The 15,820-nt window shown below is 45.0% G+C and overlaps 1 long non-coding RNA gene across 5 annotated transcripts in view; it reads right to left on the bottom strand.

Annotated features, from left to right (window-relative positions):
* Positions 1-1,027: 1,027 nt before the first annotated feature.
* Positions 1,028-15,820, bottom strand: part of LOC139184511 (uncharacterized) — a 133,273-nt gene continuing 118,480 nt past the window's right edge. For 4 of the 5 annotated variants that reach the window (XR_011568013.1, XR_011568011.1, XR_011568012.1 and 1 more), the window contains one exon: positions 1,028-6,630. This is a non-coding gene — a long non-coding RNA (uncharacterized lncRNA). The remainder of the gene's footprint in view (positions 6,631-15,820) is intronic. The other variant, XR_011568015.1, reaches the window with a different exon arrangement.

The raw sequence follows: 15,820 nt of genomic DNA, 5'->3' as shown, positions 1-15,820 counted from the left end.
GCTACTGGCCTTGCCTGACTCTGCGAGCGGGAGAACTCAGAGCCCCAACCATTTACCAGCTTGTCTTCTGCTTAGGACAATTCTGCACTTCAAATTGCTTCGGTTCAAACTCCTTGTGATTTTTCTGGGCTGCTGGGAAGAGAGTGTATTGATTCTGCGTTTTGATAAGGTCAGCAGTGATCAGCTCTGACAGTCAAGTGGATGGGCTCTCCCTTCCCCCCACTACCCCCAGCTCCCCGCTGGATGTGGTTCCACACGCGGAAAAGCGGGGAGAGAAACAAAGATGCGGGAGGGGGAGGCGGCCGCCTTGTCTCAGTGCTTCGGAAAACCTCTTTAAGCCCCATCAGCAGAAGCAGGCTCCTCTCGGGTTGCAATCTCGGAGAAGCAATAAGGGCACACTTGATCTTTTCCCAGCTCAGTGTCATTTTCCTTTCCCTCTGTGCCTTCCTGCCCCCAGCCTACACTCCTAGACGGTGACTCTCTTTCCTCCAAAGAACCAATTAAGTTGCACGTAACATCAGCAGACTCCCAATGACACTGATTAACGTTCAGAATCTGTAGGGTTGTTCAGACAGATGACTAGGAGGGCAGAGAGAAGGCTCCACTGAGGTTTCACACAGCTGATTTAAACTTGATGAGAAAAATGCCTGAATCATCCTCACTTTACTGAGGCCACCGGTGGGGAGGCTGCCTGGAGCGCCCTCTCCAGGGAGAGCACACCACTCCCCAGGAAGGGCAGGCGTGTACCAGCCCAACCTGCCAGCCAAGGGCTGACTCCCTGGAGGCCCTCCAGGTAGTAGCAAAACTCTTTGTCTATGTGTGTCTGGATATCTTTGTAAAGAGAATATCCAGAATGTTCATCAAAATCTCCAGAGGACCCATAATCCAAGAAAGGTGAAGAATGATAGTTCTATAAAATCCTTTCAAAGATCTTTTAGAATGTTCCAGGCTCCCCCAAAACATCTCCCAGTTGGCAGTGCCCTGAGATGTCAAGGCCCAGAACAAAGAGGGATTTTTTTTTTCTCTAATGACTGCTGGGTCTTTGTTGCTGCAAGCAGGCTTTCTCTAGTTGCAGCGAGGGAGCTACCCTTCATTGCGGTGCTCAAGCTTCTTATTTCAATGGCTTCTCTTGTTGCGGCTCAGCAGTTACAGCTCACAGGCTCTAGAGCACAGGTTCAGTAGTTGCGGTACACGGGCTTAGTTGCCATATGGTATGTGGAATCTTCCCAGACCAGAGCTAGAACCTGGGTCCCCTGCATCAGCAGGTGGATTCTTAACCACTGGACCACCAGGTAAGTCCCAAGAGTGATGTCTTCAATGGACCAGGTGTGTTGGTAGAAAGCTACTGCCCTGACAGTGTGAGGGTCAAGCTGAGAACAAGTTTTTGGCGGGCCCACTAACCAGAGGAAAGGAACATGAACACAGTACCAGCATCACGAGAAGAAGACGTACCCTGTACTGATGTCAGCTGAATACCAGCTGCAGAAGAATTGTATTCAGATCCAAGTTCCACAGGATTTGGACCAACCGCAGCATATTCAGAGCCACTGGCCAGAATGGTTGTTGTGCTGGTGCTCACTTGTTCAGTCATGTCCAACTCTTCACAACCCCATGGACTATATAGCCCACAGGTTCCTCTGTGCATGGGATTCTCCAGGCAAGAATACTAGAGTGAGTTGCCATGCCCTCCTCCAGGGGACCTTCCTGATCCAGGGATCGAACCCACGTCTCTTGTGTCTCCTGCATTGGCAGGAAGATCCTTTACTAGCGCCACCTGGGAAGCCCCCACCAGGATGGTGAGAGGGCTTAAATCACAACATCAAACACAACAGAAATCACAGACACCGCTACCAGGCACAGTGTTAGGTGCTTCAGGCATGGGATCTCAGTAAATATTTACACCAACAACCGTAAGAAGTGTCTCCATCGCCACTGTACAGATGAAGAGGTTGGGATTCAGAGAGAGAAGGTGTTTATCATCACCAGGCCAGTTTGTGGAGATGGTTGGATTTGAGCTGATGTCCATGTAACTTCAAAGCCTGTGCTTCAGGGACCAGGCCATCAAAGGAACCAAGTCAGAACTAGGGGTGGCAGGGTAGGGAGATGGGAGAAGAGAACCCCTGGAAACAGGACAACTGAGAAGGGACTTAACTATTGCTGCAAAGAGAAGAACTGGGAGTAAGAAGGGAAGTAGCTAGAAGGCAGATTTCAGATTGTGGAGTTCTACTGGGATTTTTCCCACAATAGCATTAGACCCTAAGTCAAGTTAACTGCCACGCTCTTGGTCCCCTTCCAGGAAAAATTTCCCCACTGTAGCCCCTGCTGAGAGAGGCTATTTCGTGAACAGAGATAACCATGGTTTGCTCTTTGTAGCCCCTTTACCACACTGATCGGACCAGAAGTAGACTCCAGATTCAGAGCAGTCGGACCCGACTCTGGGGAAACTGAAGACTAACAGTGCTTTAGTGAAAGTACTACTTGCTGCTGAAACATGCAAACCCTAACTTGTATGATGGCTCAGACCTGATATAGACTTATCTTACTTGTGTAAAGTCCCAAGTGGAGGTTCCTTATTGGCAAACAGGTCTTCTGTGAGTGGTGATTTAGGGACTCAAGACTGTTTCCATCTTGTGCTTCCACTACTTTCAACATGCAGCTTCCCAGGTCACCATGCTGATCCATATCAAGCCAGAAGAAATGGAAAGATTGTGGAACATGGTACTTGAGATGTTTTATGCCAGGCCTGGAAACAGCTCACACCACTTCAGTTCACATGCCATTGGCAGGAACTTGGTCACATGGTTGCCCCTAGCTACAAAGGAAGCTGGGAGATGCAGTCTAGGCCTGTGCCCTGGAAGAAGAAGAAATCAGCTGAACCTTTGTCAGCTCTGCTAGGAGGAAAGAGAAGCTAGACACTCAGCACAGGTGCAGTTGCAACATTATTTCTAGTCCTCTCACTTGTAATTCTCTCCCTGAGGACCTCAAGAAGGAAACAAGCATTCCTTTTCTAAAACAATAATCCTCCTGAGAGCTATGTACCAAACAGGAAGCCCACATGACCCAGGGCCCCACTAAGTAGTGAATCATACTATGGCCATTTCACAAGTTAGTCCCCAAAGCTGTAGACCAATAGCCCCCACCTACAAAATGGTAGCACTTCAGATGTCTCTATTTTGATGCTTTTCTGGAAGCCTCCTAAAGCAACTGGTCTTGGCTCCATGAGTTCTTGTTCATTCTCCTGTTGGCTTCACCCACCATCACCCTACTTGTCACATTGATGTCTGGCAATGCCATTCTGCCATGTCAATGGCACACCACCCACCCCACCTGCACCGACTTGTTCTGGAGTTCCTATACTCCTTGGAGCACCTCTTCCTCTCCTGCTTGCCTCCCAGAGTTTAGTCCCCACTTGTCTCTAAAAACAACCCTCAGAGCCCCCTATACCAGGGCTGTCTAGCTGCACAGTTCAGAAGCACCACCCACAACATAATCTACATAAATGATGCCTCCTGAGTTGTGCCCTGAGCAGCCCTAAGTCAGATACCAGGAGAAGAATCATTGACCCCATGTGCCAACTTCTCCAAAACCTCAGCTCTTCCTACATCAGGGACTCAGAAACATAGTATGTTCTAATTTTTCTGACTAAAGTTTAATATGGAGAAAACTAAGATATAACCATACAAGCACAGAATGGATTAGGTTAGATTCATTTCTTTTTTTTTTTTTTTTTTTGTCATTTTATTGGAGTATAGTTGATTTCCAGTGTTGGCTAGTTTCTGGTGTACAACAAAGTGATTCAGTTACATATTTACAAATATTCATTCTTTTCAGATTCTCTTCCCATATAGGTTATCACGCAATACTGAGTATGTTCCCTGTGCTATACAGTAGGTGCTTGTTGGTTATCTATCTTATATATAGTAGTGTGTCTATGTCAATCTCAAGCTCCTAATTTATCCCTCCCCTAGATTGCATTTCAACTGACCTGTCTGTTCTCACCTGGGAAAGTGAAACACTGGTCTTAGTCTCAAAACCAATTTCTGTGGGTGTCTGTCCGTCTCTCATCCGCCTTTGACATAGTAATCCAAACCTCTGATAGAAACAGAAAAATTATAACTGTCACAATAGAGGCATTTGCTGAAAGCACTTACTTTATTTGTGTCTTTATCTATAACCATATATTCAGTCTGCCATCCTGGTCCATAACTATTTGCGAGAAGGGTGTTTCCTTAGGCCCCACCTGACACACTCCTGTTGATGAATGAACAAGCAAAGCCAAGCTTTAAAACCTTAAAAAATATGTGTCCATATTGGACACAATATGTCCAGACCCACCCCTGATGGAAGGAGAGGAAGTATTGTCAGTGCTCTTTCTGCCCAGTGGAGAAAAAGAAGACAAGAAAGATTGTTGTCCACTGAGGATGAACTAGAGTTCAAGTAGCCCACACTGATGGCCTCCTCCAAGCCACGGATGTGCCCAGATCCCCTGCTAGCCAAAGTCTCCTGTGAGCTACCCTAGTGCCCAGCTCCACTCCAGCACCTCCCACACTCTCTCCATTCCCTGATTTCCCTGGTTCTCCTCCCCACCCCAGTCCAGGCAGCCCAAATGTGGTCTCTCACTGCCCAAATTAGCGCTTGGGAGCTGGCATACAGCTCTCAAAAATCTGAGGGCAGGGCGACCTGTGAGTAGTTATGACCACAGGGATCTTGGAGCCTGCCCAGGTGAGCAAATACATCCTTAAGAAGCTTAGCCACCAGGAGCCTATCAGATCCTCATTTAGAAAATGTATCCTGAGCACAAAAAGCAGGCAAAGGACCAGAAGTGGCCAAGAAGCACAAGGGTCTATTCTGGGCTCCAACTTCATCTATTTGAAATATCAGTTCTGAGATGTCACCCCATTTCTTTTCAGACAGAATGTGTTATCCACTCTACAAGATGTAGCAGGTTAGCAAAGCCAGAAAGAATTGGCCTGTCCATTCCAAGTGGACTCTCTGGGGCCGCCAAGCTAGAGACTGAAAACATTTATCTTTCATTTACTGTTCAGCTTTTATTTAAAGAGGAAGTCCTCAAATGGAAATCGAGAGTGTGCAGGTTGTTTTGAGGGCATCTTTCCTTTCTGTGACACGGTGAGCCTGATCTCCATTTTTTCAAGCTCCAAAGAGAAACTCCGCTTGCCAACACTTGAGTGATTTCACCTCTAGCGTTTCCATGGTGATGCACATCCCCACACAGCCTGGAGGAAAGGTGCAGCTCCCGGCAATGATGAATATGAACGAAGCTCGGCAGCCCCCTGGGGCCTGGAGGAGCTGGGTTGCAGAGAGCCTTGGATCCATGTGGCCTCTGCTTCAAGTAGCCTGAGATGAATCTCTCCTGCATAGGAGAGTGTGTGTGTATTCCTGGAAACCACAACTGGCAGGGGCTCCACACGGCGGGTAAGCAGGTGAGTCAGGACAGGAACCTGGGCAGCAGCTGGGTAAGCAGTAGGCCAGAACAGGAGCCCGGGCAGCAGCTGGGAGCCTGACTCCAGAGCCGAGTCCCCTGCTGTGTTTTGCTCTGCAGTCAGCTCCCTACCTGTGAGTTCTGAGGAGGGAGCCGTTCTGCCTGGGGCTTCAGGAGTGAGTTGATCCAAGAGGGGACCTTGGTGCAGGAAAGACCGGGAGCAACTAGCAGTGGGGACTCCTTCTCAGCTGTCCACAGGCTCCTATGGGTTAGACCTCGGCAATATCACAAACCACCTGAAATGAGACCAACTTTTTCTGGGGAGAAATGCTATCATTTTCTAGGATTCTCCAAAGGGTCCCTGACCACCCAAAATAGATGAAGGACCACTGCCTTAAAGTGACAGTTTTGGTCTGAGGGGTAGCTGGTGAGAGAACGCTGACTATTTGACAGATGCAGTATAGGGTTGTGGCTTCACAAGGGATCAACAGCAACGGAATTGCTCCATGAAGCTCAAATGTTGCCCTGTCTGTCTCTTGGACCTCCACTTCCTAAACCACTGTGGAAGGGGTGTAGCAGCTGCCACTGAAAGAGGAAGCAGGGTGGAGGAGCATAGCTCCTTTCAGATAAGCAACCAGCCTTTCTCTGCTGTTTTCTCTCAGCATCTACAACCTGGACAGTTCTTCCTCTGGGCTCCCAGATTGCCTAAGACCAGGGCACCCCTCAACCTCCTCCTCTGCTTTGATGAGCTTCCAGGTGCATACCTAATGCCCTGTGCTGTCATGTCAGGACCACTGACTCACCTGAGAGTCACTCACTTGGAAAGCTTTATACCTGAAGCACTTGGCAGAACACGTGACTAGTCTGGATGATGCTCACTGTGAAGATGGACAAATTAAGACCTTGCAGGGTTCATGGAGTCTGGGAAGTCTGGAAAGACAGAGCAGTGACAGCAACATTTCCCCGCAGAGTTGATTCCCAAGTCCAGCTTTCACCGATAGCAGTACAGCAGAGTTCTGCCAAGATCCCAGGAGTGCAGGGTCAGACTGCTTAGCTGTGGGAATCAAAGCATCTTCAAGATGATTCTGTTTGAATTGTGCTCCGCTGACTGCCTATGTACACATTTACAAGGCCAGTCAGACCCAATGCCGTCATCCAATTAGCACATGCCAGCCTCCAGCTCCCCAGGGCTGAAATGAAACAAGCAGGATGAGATCAAACCCCAGCCCCACTACTTTTAAAATAGCCGTCCAGAGGCACACGAGGAGGCAGAGTGCACTTGCTCCGACAGCTGACAGTGGTGCTGTAGCCCAGCAACCCCAGTAAAGGCAGGCCTGATACTCCCCCATCAGGACGTCATGACTACACCCCTTCTCCAGGCCTGGCAGAGAGCCAGGCCCCAGAGAATCAGAGATGAAAGACAATCTGTCTTTTGAACTAGCTCACAGTCTAGTGGGAGATGCAGCCTGGTAAAAAGGCAATTACACCACAGCGAGATAAGAGCTGTGATAGACTGAAGCACAGGGGACTTGAGAGCACAGAGGAGGGGATGCCTATCTCAGCTAGAGAACTGTCAGGGAAGGCTTCCTGGAGGAGGTGAGGCACTGATTCAGGAATTAGCAGAAGGAGCCCTGTGTTGACCAGGCAAATTGTTCAGTGTGGTCAGAGCAGGGAAGAGACAGATGTTTTATCATAACAATGGAACTAGAGATGTGAACGGCTTCCTGAGTCGCTGATAATCACACTTTATCCTGCATCACCTGGAGAGCTTGTTAAACAGATTGCTAGGCCCCAACCCCAGAGTTTCTGACTCAGGTCTGGGCTGGCGCCTGAGAATTTGCATTTCTAGTAAGTTTCCAGGTGATGCTGATGCTGCTGTCCCAGGGACTCCTCTTCCCCAAACCATTTGGAGATGCTTGGATTGAAGGGTGGAAGGAAAGCTATTAAAAGGGACTGATCAGCAGAATGATACTGATTTGTATTTCAGGATCACTCTGACAGTGCGTTCAAGGATGGATTAAATGTGGCAGGATTAGAGAAAGAAAGACAGTCATGAGGTGGCTGTAGTGACCCAAGACAGAATGAAGGCAGCTCCAGCAAGAATGGAGTCAGTGATCATATGAGACTGGAGACTGGCAGGGCAACAGAGGGCAACAGAAGAATCAAGAACAAAACCAAGGTTTCTGACACAGAGATTTAATCCACAGTTAGGTACCGCTCCCTAAGACAGAAAATACAAGAGGACCATTTTGGGGGCTACAGATTTGGGGCTGATGAGGGATTTTTTCACATGCTAAGTTTGAGATGCCTGTAAGACATCCAAGTGGAGACAGCAGCAAAGCAGAGATACAGAGTCTTGGAGACTGGGGAGAGATATGATCTGAGAGAGAGATGCAATTCTTCACTCTTGCAGGGGGGGTGGGGGGGTGGGGGTGGGACAGAGTGAAAGACATGGAGGAGAATAAGACAGTGACAATGAAAGATGCTCAACACTGGTCATTATCAGAGAAATGCAAATCAAAACCACAATGAGATACCATCTCACACAAGTCAGAATGGCTGCCATCAAAAAGTCTATAAACAATAAATGCTGGAGAGGATATGGAGAAAAGGGAACACTATTACACTGTTGGTGGGAGTGCAAACTAGTACAGCCACTGTGGAGGACAGCATGGAGATTCGTTAAAAAACTGGAAATAGAACTTCCATATGACCCAGCAATCCCACTACTGGGCATACACACTGAGGAAACCAGAACTGAAAGAGACACATGTACGCCAAAGTTCATTGCAGCACTTTTTACAATAGCTAGGACATGGAAGCAACCTAGATGTCCATCAGCAGATGAATGGATAAGGAAGTAGTGGTACATATACATAATGGCATATTACTCAGCTATACAAAAGAATACATTTGAATCAGTTCTAATGAGGTGGATGAAACTGGAGCCTATTATACAGAGTGAAGTAAGTCAGAAAGACAAACAGCAATACAGTATATTAACACATCTATATGGAGTTTAGAAAGATGGTAACGATGACCCTATATACAAGACAACAAAAGAGACACAGATGTAAAGAACAGACTTCTGGTCTATGTAGGAGAAGGCAAGGGAGGGATGATTTGAGAGAATAGCATTGAAACATGTATATTGCCTTATGTAAAATAGATGACCAGTGCAATTTCAATGCATGAATTGGGGCACTCAAAGCTGGTGCTCTGGGACAACCCAGAGGGATAGGGTGGGGAGGGGGGTTCAGGTTGGAAGACACATGTACACTTGTGGCTGATTCACGTAGAAGTATGGCAAAAAACACCACAATATTATAAAGTAATTAGCCTCCAATTAAAGTAAATTAATTAAATTTTTTTAAAGATATGGTACATATATACAGTGGAATATTACTCAGCCATATAAAGGAAAAATATTAGGTCATTTGTAGAGGTGTGGATGGAGCTAGAGTCTGTCATACAGAGCGAAGTAAGTCGGAAACAGAAAAACAAATATTGTATATCAATGCATATATGTAGAATCTAGAAAAACGGTACAGATGAACCTATTTGTGGGGCAGGAGTAAAGATGCCCATGTAGAGAACAGTTAGGTGGACGTGGCGGAGGGGAATGAATTGGGAGGTTGGGACTGACATACGTGCCCTGTCCTGTGTAAAATAGCTAGCTAGTGGGAACCTGCAGTGTAGTACAGGGAGCTCATCTCGCTACTCTGTAGTGACCCAGATGGGTGGGATTTGGGGGTGGGGGTCCAAAGAGTGGATATATGGATATATATGACTGATTCACTTCAATGTACAGCAGAAACTAACACAACATTGTAAGGCAACTATACCCCAATAAAAATAATGATAATAAAATAAAGATCCATGTGCTGGTACAAAGGGAAAAAAATAATAGTGGGTAAATTGAGAAAGGAAGAAGGCCGAGATCAACACCTTTGAAACATCATCATTTAAGAGGCTGTCAAAAAGGAAAGCAATAGAGGAGTGTAAGGAATCTGTGCTTTGGGTCTTCCAGGAGACAGACACTGAGATAGAGTCAGGAGAACAATAGGTTTACTCAGAGCCACACATGGAAAGAAAAGAGGCAGGATTGGGAAGCGCAGTGGTCAGACCAGTGCAGACCTAAGCCATCCAGCTGGGAGTTCTGGGGCAAAGATTCCTGTTAGAGAGTCCCAGTGGTTGGGCCCTTCCAAGCCTTGCTCAGTCATTGACTGGGGCCATCCAAGAAGACCTTGACCCATGGCTGAGGGGAATCCTCAAGAATCTCCTGAGGAAGGTAGGAATGTCCTGAGAAAGGCAGGAAGTCCTTTCTCAAAGGTGAGGTCTGAGCACTGCATGTCCATGACAGTCACAAGAGAAAGAGAGAAAGTGGGAAAGCAACTACCAAGAATTGTCACAAAAGCTGAAGGGAGGAGTTAGGAAGTTAATTAACTTATTTACAAAAGAGAAACAGACTCACAGACTTTGAAAACAAACTTATGGTTATTAAAGGGGAAGGGTGGAGGGAGGGACAAACTTGGAGTTTGGGATTAATCTGTACACACGATCACACATAAACTGGATAAGCAATAGGAATGTACTGTGTAGCAGGGGGAGCTATACTCAGTATTCTGTAATAGCCTATATGGGAAAAGAGTCTGGAAAAGAATGGATATATGCGTATGTATAAATGAATCGTTTTGCTGTACACCTGAAACTAACACAACATTGTAAATCAACTGTACTCCAATATAAAATAATTTTTTTTTAAAGAAAAAGATTTGCCACAAAAGCCAAAGGACGGGATTTGAAGGAAGGAGTTATGGACAACTTCCAAAGCTTCCTGCAGGAAGATGTATCACGTGTTTGCACATTAGATGTAACCCCAGAGGAGTGAGATGAGCTTTGTCACCAAGAAGCATCGACAAGTGAAGCATGAAAGCCTGGATGTGGAGATGCTGCAGCATGGGGGGGAAGGTAGAGATGGAAGGAGTAGATGAGCCCTCCAAAGAGCTTTGAGCCGAAGAGAGGGAGAAAAGGAGGGTGGTATCTGAAGGTACACATGGCAGGGAGGGGACTGCAGCAGGACAAGAGACCAGAAAGGTTTGGGACTTGGATGCAGCTACTCAGCCCCCGTCGATGGCTCGCCCCCCACCACTTAGGTCCACCTGGAGACCTTGGGGGAGGGGGCGGTTGGCTGGTTGGTAAGTGGGGACAAAAGCAGGGGCAACAGGGAAACCCAGGAAGGCAGCAGCAGAAAGCCCACTGGCAGAATGGCTCGGACCACCTTCTCTGCCACTGATCCAAGTTCAGCACTTCTGCCCCTGCCCCCACCTTCGCTCCCTGGAGGTCTCACTGAGCCACACAATCATAAGTCATTGTTCTAATAGCTTTATTAGGAGGGGGAAAAAAAAAGCATTAAAACCCAGCTTAATGAAGAGAGGACTCAGAAGGCAGCAGGCAGTCCACTCTCATCTCTCATTTCCTTTGGTCTCTCGGGAGTCCATAAGAAAATGCTTCCATCTTCAAGACCCGGGTGATTAACCTCAGACAGAAGTACCGCGAGCCATAGACACATTGTGGGCTTGTTTTGTTCCTTAAAGATTTTATAATAGGAACAAGCCTCTCTCAGTAACATGTCATCGTGGGGCAAACGTGGTCTAGCTGGAGTGAGCGCCTGAAGCCTTCCTCCTCTCAAATCTCTGCCTTGATCAATAAAAGATCACAACGAGGCAGCTTCGAGCTTAATTATTTACTATTTCTGTGCTTTCGTGTAAGAGAAATTTTCTAAAGAAATAAAACTGCCTGCTCAATGCCATATGGAGTCAATATCCTGTGCTCTATGAGGTGTTAATGAATTAATTAATCAACTAATGGCAGTGAAGGTCTTCAGAGACCATGGAGGTTCAGCTCCCAAAGGGAGTACTTTTCACTCATACTGGAGATAATTTTAAATCGTTCTTTATTTCCTAATAATCCTGGATAATTTCTTAGCCAAAAACACATTAGACTGCCTATTTTCAGTGTCGATTATGTTGATAATATCTTTTTTGTTTTTCTTGTCATTTCCACTTGATAAAGCCAACTCCCAATCATCTGTGGAAGCAGAAGAATGTGATTCCACAGAGAATGGAGATACCTTGTTTTAGCCAGTCAGAGGCAACAACTTTCCCTTGGCCAAGGCATTGTACTGTGTCTCTTCCCTGGATTCTCTTTTCCCTTGGGTAGCAGCAACATGGGTCAGAGAAATCCAGGAAACAGAAGGAAAAGACTTAGGGAACCAGGTCCAAAATACTCCACATACTAAATTATGAATTCTCGATATAATATTAATAATAACCAGAGGCAATGAAGGTAGCTTTAAGGTCTTCCTAAGAACGGGAGACACAAGAAATTAGTTACAGAGTAATAAGAGAAATGAGAAATTTCTTTTAAGGAAAAAGAGTGGGGAATCCTCCTACATTTTTGGTGGGGATGTAAATTGGTACAACAAATATGAAGAACAATATAGAGGTTCCTTAAAAAAACATATCCCATTGTATATATGTACCACAACTTCTTTATCCATTCATCTCCCGATGGGCATCCAGGTTGCTTCCATGTCCTGGCTATCGTAAATAGTGCTACAATGAACACTGGGGTGCATGTGTCTTTTTGAATTGTAGTTTTCTCAGAATAGATGCCTAGTAGTGGGATTGCTGGGTCATGTGGTAGTTTTATCCCTAGTTTCTTAAGGAATCTCCATACTATTCTCCATAGTGACCATACCAATTTCCATTCTCACCAACAGTGCAGTAGGGTTCCCTTTTCTCCACATCCTCTCTAGCATTTATTAAATGCACTGCCATGTTTTAAATAGATAGCTAATGCAGTAGGGTTCCCTTTTCTCTACATCCTCTCTAGCATTTATTAAATACACTGCCATGTTTTAAATAGATAGCTCGTGGGAAGGTGCTGTATTACATAGGAAGCCTAGCATGGTGCTGTATGATGACCTAGAGGAGTGGAATAGTGAGGGAGAGGGAAGCTCAAGAGGTAAAGGATATATATAATTATGACTGATTTGCATTGATCTATAGCAGAGACCACCACAGCATTGTAAAGCAATTATCCTGCAATAAAAGAAAACTTCAATAGAACTACCGTATGATCCAACAATCTCACGCCTGGACATGTGTCTAAAGGATTCTAAAGGATTCATGCACCCCAATATTCAATGCAGCATTATTTACAATAGTCAAGACAAGGAAGCAACCTAAATGTCCGTCAACAGAAGAATGGCTAAAGAAGATGCAATACATTTATACAATGGAATACTTCTCAGCCTTAAGAAAGAATGAAATAATGCCATTTGCAGCAACATGGATGGACCTAGAGATTATCTCCCAAGTGAAGTAGGTCAGACAAAGAACACAAATATCATATGATATCACTTAGATGTGAGATCTCATTTTTAAAGAATGTAGAAATGAACTTATTTACAAAACAGAAGCAGACTTATAGATACTGAAAATAAACTTACGGTTACCAAAAGGGAAAAGTTAGGGGGGGAGGGAATAAATCAGGAATTGGGATGAACACATGCACACTCCTACACATAATATAGATAACTAATGGGGGCCTGCTATATAGCACAGGAAACTCTGTCCATTATTCTTTGACAATCCTGATGAGAAAAGAATCTAAAACAAGAATGGATATATGCATATGTATAACTGAACCACTTTGCTGTACACCCGAAACTAACATGACATTGTAAATCAACTACAATAAAATTTTTTAAAAAGTTTTTAAAAGAAAGGGGGTAGGATGGAACTTGTTATCAAGAAAGACTACAAAACCTAACTGGGAGATAAGTTTAATATAAGAAATAAAGTGATAATACATTGGATGAGATGCAGGCCAACTGAGACAGCTTGGTTGATTTTACAGGATTCACAACACTTTCAGAAGCATTAGAGAAAGAAGAGATTAATCTGGTGAGAAGAGGGATGACAGGTCTATGGGATGAGGTATGAAGAAGATTATGATGGTCCTCACTGGGTGAGATACCAATGGGGAATATGGGGGCAGAAATCTCACTCTGTTTGTTTCAAAGCCACATTTTATTGAATGCTTTCAAAGTAAAGTTCTGGCTCGAGCTGGGATCCGAATGATCCCAGGCCCTTTTCTCAAACTCAGATCAGTGGTTGGGCTGTAAAGAGTCAGTAAAAGTAACAGAAATGTAAGGAGTAGTGTGTGGATTATCTCCAGCTCAGCTACCCATGGGCAGCCAGTGGATGCTCAAGGCCAGAGACGGAGACAGGCTACCTGGCAAATGACAGAATGGGGCTTTCATGCCAGGCTGACCTACCAATCTCTCTCTCTTTTTCTCTTTCCAATTGCAGAATAAAGCAGAAACATTGGAAGGGCAAAGAGGACTTTAGCTGCCAGAGCTGAGAGATGTGATCTTGGCAAGGCCATTAGAAGTTGGAATGCATTTTTTCATAAAAATGTTAATGCAGATGGTGATTGAGACCCATCAGGAGGGCAGGGTGAGTGTGAAAACAATCAACTCTGGGGCCAGAGAGACCACAGGGGTCCTTTTTTTTTTAACCACATCCATGCTGTGTACTTGGGCAAGCTACTTAAGCTATCAGAGATTTGGTTCCTTTTGACACAGAGTTGTTGTGAGAATTAGATCATCGAGCTAACATATATAAAGATGGAGTAAAGAGTCAGCCATACAGGAGAGGCATTTTAAATGTACTGGCATGTTTAGTAAATGACGAGACTGCAGCGTACAAAAGCATGTGGGCTTTTGTAGTGTAGACCTGGAACTCAACCACCATTGTTTCCATAAGAAAAAACATTTTGAGTTCAAGCATCCCACTTAAAAAAGTTATATTCCCAAATTAATGTACAAATTGGGCACTGTGTGTTCTTGTTTTTTAGCATCCTGCGCAGATCTAAAATCACTTGATACATTTAAGAACATAAAATGTATTATGTATAAACTTGGTTGCTCATAAAATTATCATGTTTGATATATTTAGAGACGTGAGGACTGGGAAAGAAATTCAGAAATATGTGGGGGATTTGTTTTCCTGTTTATTCTCAGTTTGGACAAAAAAAAAGTTTTAAGAAATAAAAACTATTGAGATCATTTCATCCTTACAGCGACCTGACTACCCTTTCCCAGGCAAGCAGAATCCTGCAGTGTGAGACAATGTGCCCCCATGCAGTGTGAGACAATGTGCCCCCATTCAGAGGACCAGATGGGTACACAAGAGGAAATGGACCACCATCAAGTGTTCTGCCAAAGAGCCCAAGACCTTGTCATTCCTCTGATGTTTCATGATGTCTCGCTCCACTCTAGACTAAGGATGGATCTGGCATTTATCAGATTGCTGCTTTGAAAGTGTTCCTTTTGGAGGCATTGAAGAGGTTTCAGTGAAGGTTTGACTTCCCAGGTGTCTCAGTGGTAAAGAATCTGCCTACCTATGTGGGAGACACAGGTTTGATCTCTGGATCAGGAAGATCCCCTGGAGAAGGAAATGCCAACCCACTCCAGTATTCTTGCCTGGGAAATACCATGGACAAAGAAGCCTACCAGCTATAGTCTGCTAAGTGGCTTCAGTCGTGTCCGACTCTGTGTGACCCCATAGACAGCAGCCTACCAGGCTCCTCTGTCCATGGGATTCTCCAGGCAAGAATACTGGAGTGGGGTGCCATTTCCTTCTCCAATGCATTAAAGTGAAAAGTCAAAGTGAAGTTGCTCCATCGTGCCTGACTCTTAGCGACCGCATGGACTGCAGCCTACCAGGCTCCTCCATCCATGGGATTTTCCAGGCAAGAGTACTGGAGTGGGGTGCCATTGCCTTCTCCGACCTATAGTCTATGGGGTCTCAAAGAGTCAGACACAACTTAGTGACTGAGCGTGCGCACAAAGAAGGTTTAGAGAACTGCTGTCCCATACATGTTCTCAGAGGGGACCACTATTGTGAGATCTATGTGGACACCTGAGCTTATAAGTGACAACTATCTATTAAGAAATAAATCTTTGTATGCAGTAAGATGGACCTAGAGATTGTAAGTCAGAAAAAAGAAAGACAAATACCATATGATATCACATACATGTGAAATCCAAAATATAACACAAATAAACTTATTTATGAAACAGAAACAAACTCACAGACATAGAGAACAGACTTGTGGTTGCCAAGAGGTAGGGAGGGATGGATTGGGAGTTTGGGATTAGCAGATGCAAACTATTATATACAGAATGGATAAGCAACAAGTGTATAGGACAGGGAACTATATTCAATACCCTATGATAAACCATAATGGGAAAGAATATAAAACAAATGTATACATATAGATGTATAACTGAATCACTTTGCTGTA

The sequence above is a fragment of the Bos indicus genome, chromosome 1 (genome assembly GCF_029378745.1).
Source record: "Bos indicus isolate NIAB-ARS_2022 breed Sahiwal x Tharparkar chromosome 1, NIAB-ARS_B.indTharparkar_mat_pri_1.0, whole genome shotgun sequence".
NCBI classification, from domain to species: domain Eukaryota; kingdom Metazoa; phylum Chordata; class Mammalia; order Artiodactyla; family Bovidae; genus Bos; species Bos indicus.
The sequence above is the reverse complement of the archived record's forward strand: the minus strand, read 5'-3'. Positions and strand labels throughout refer to the sequence as shown.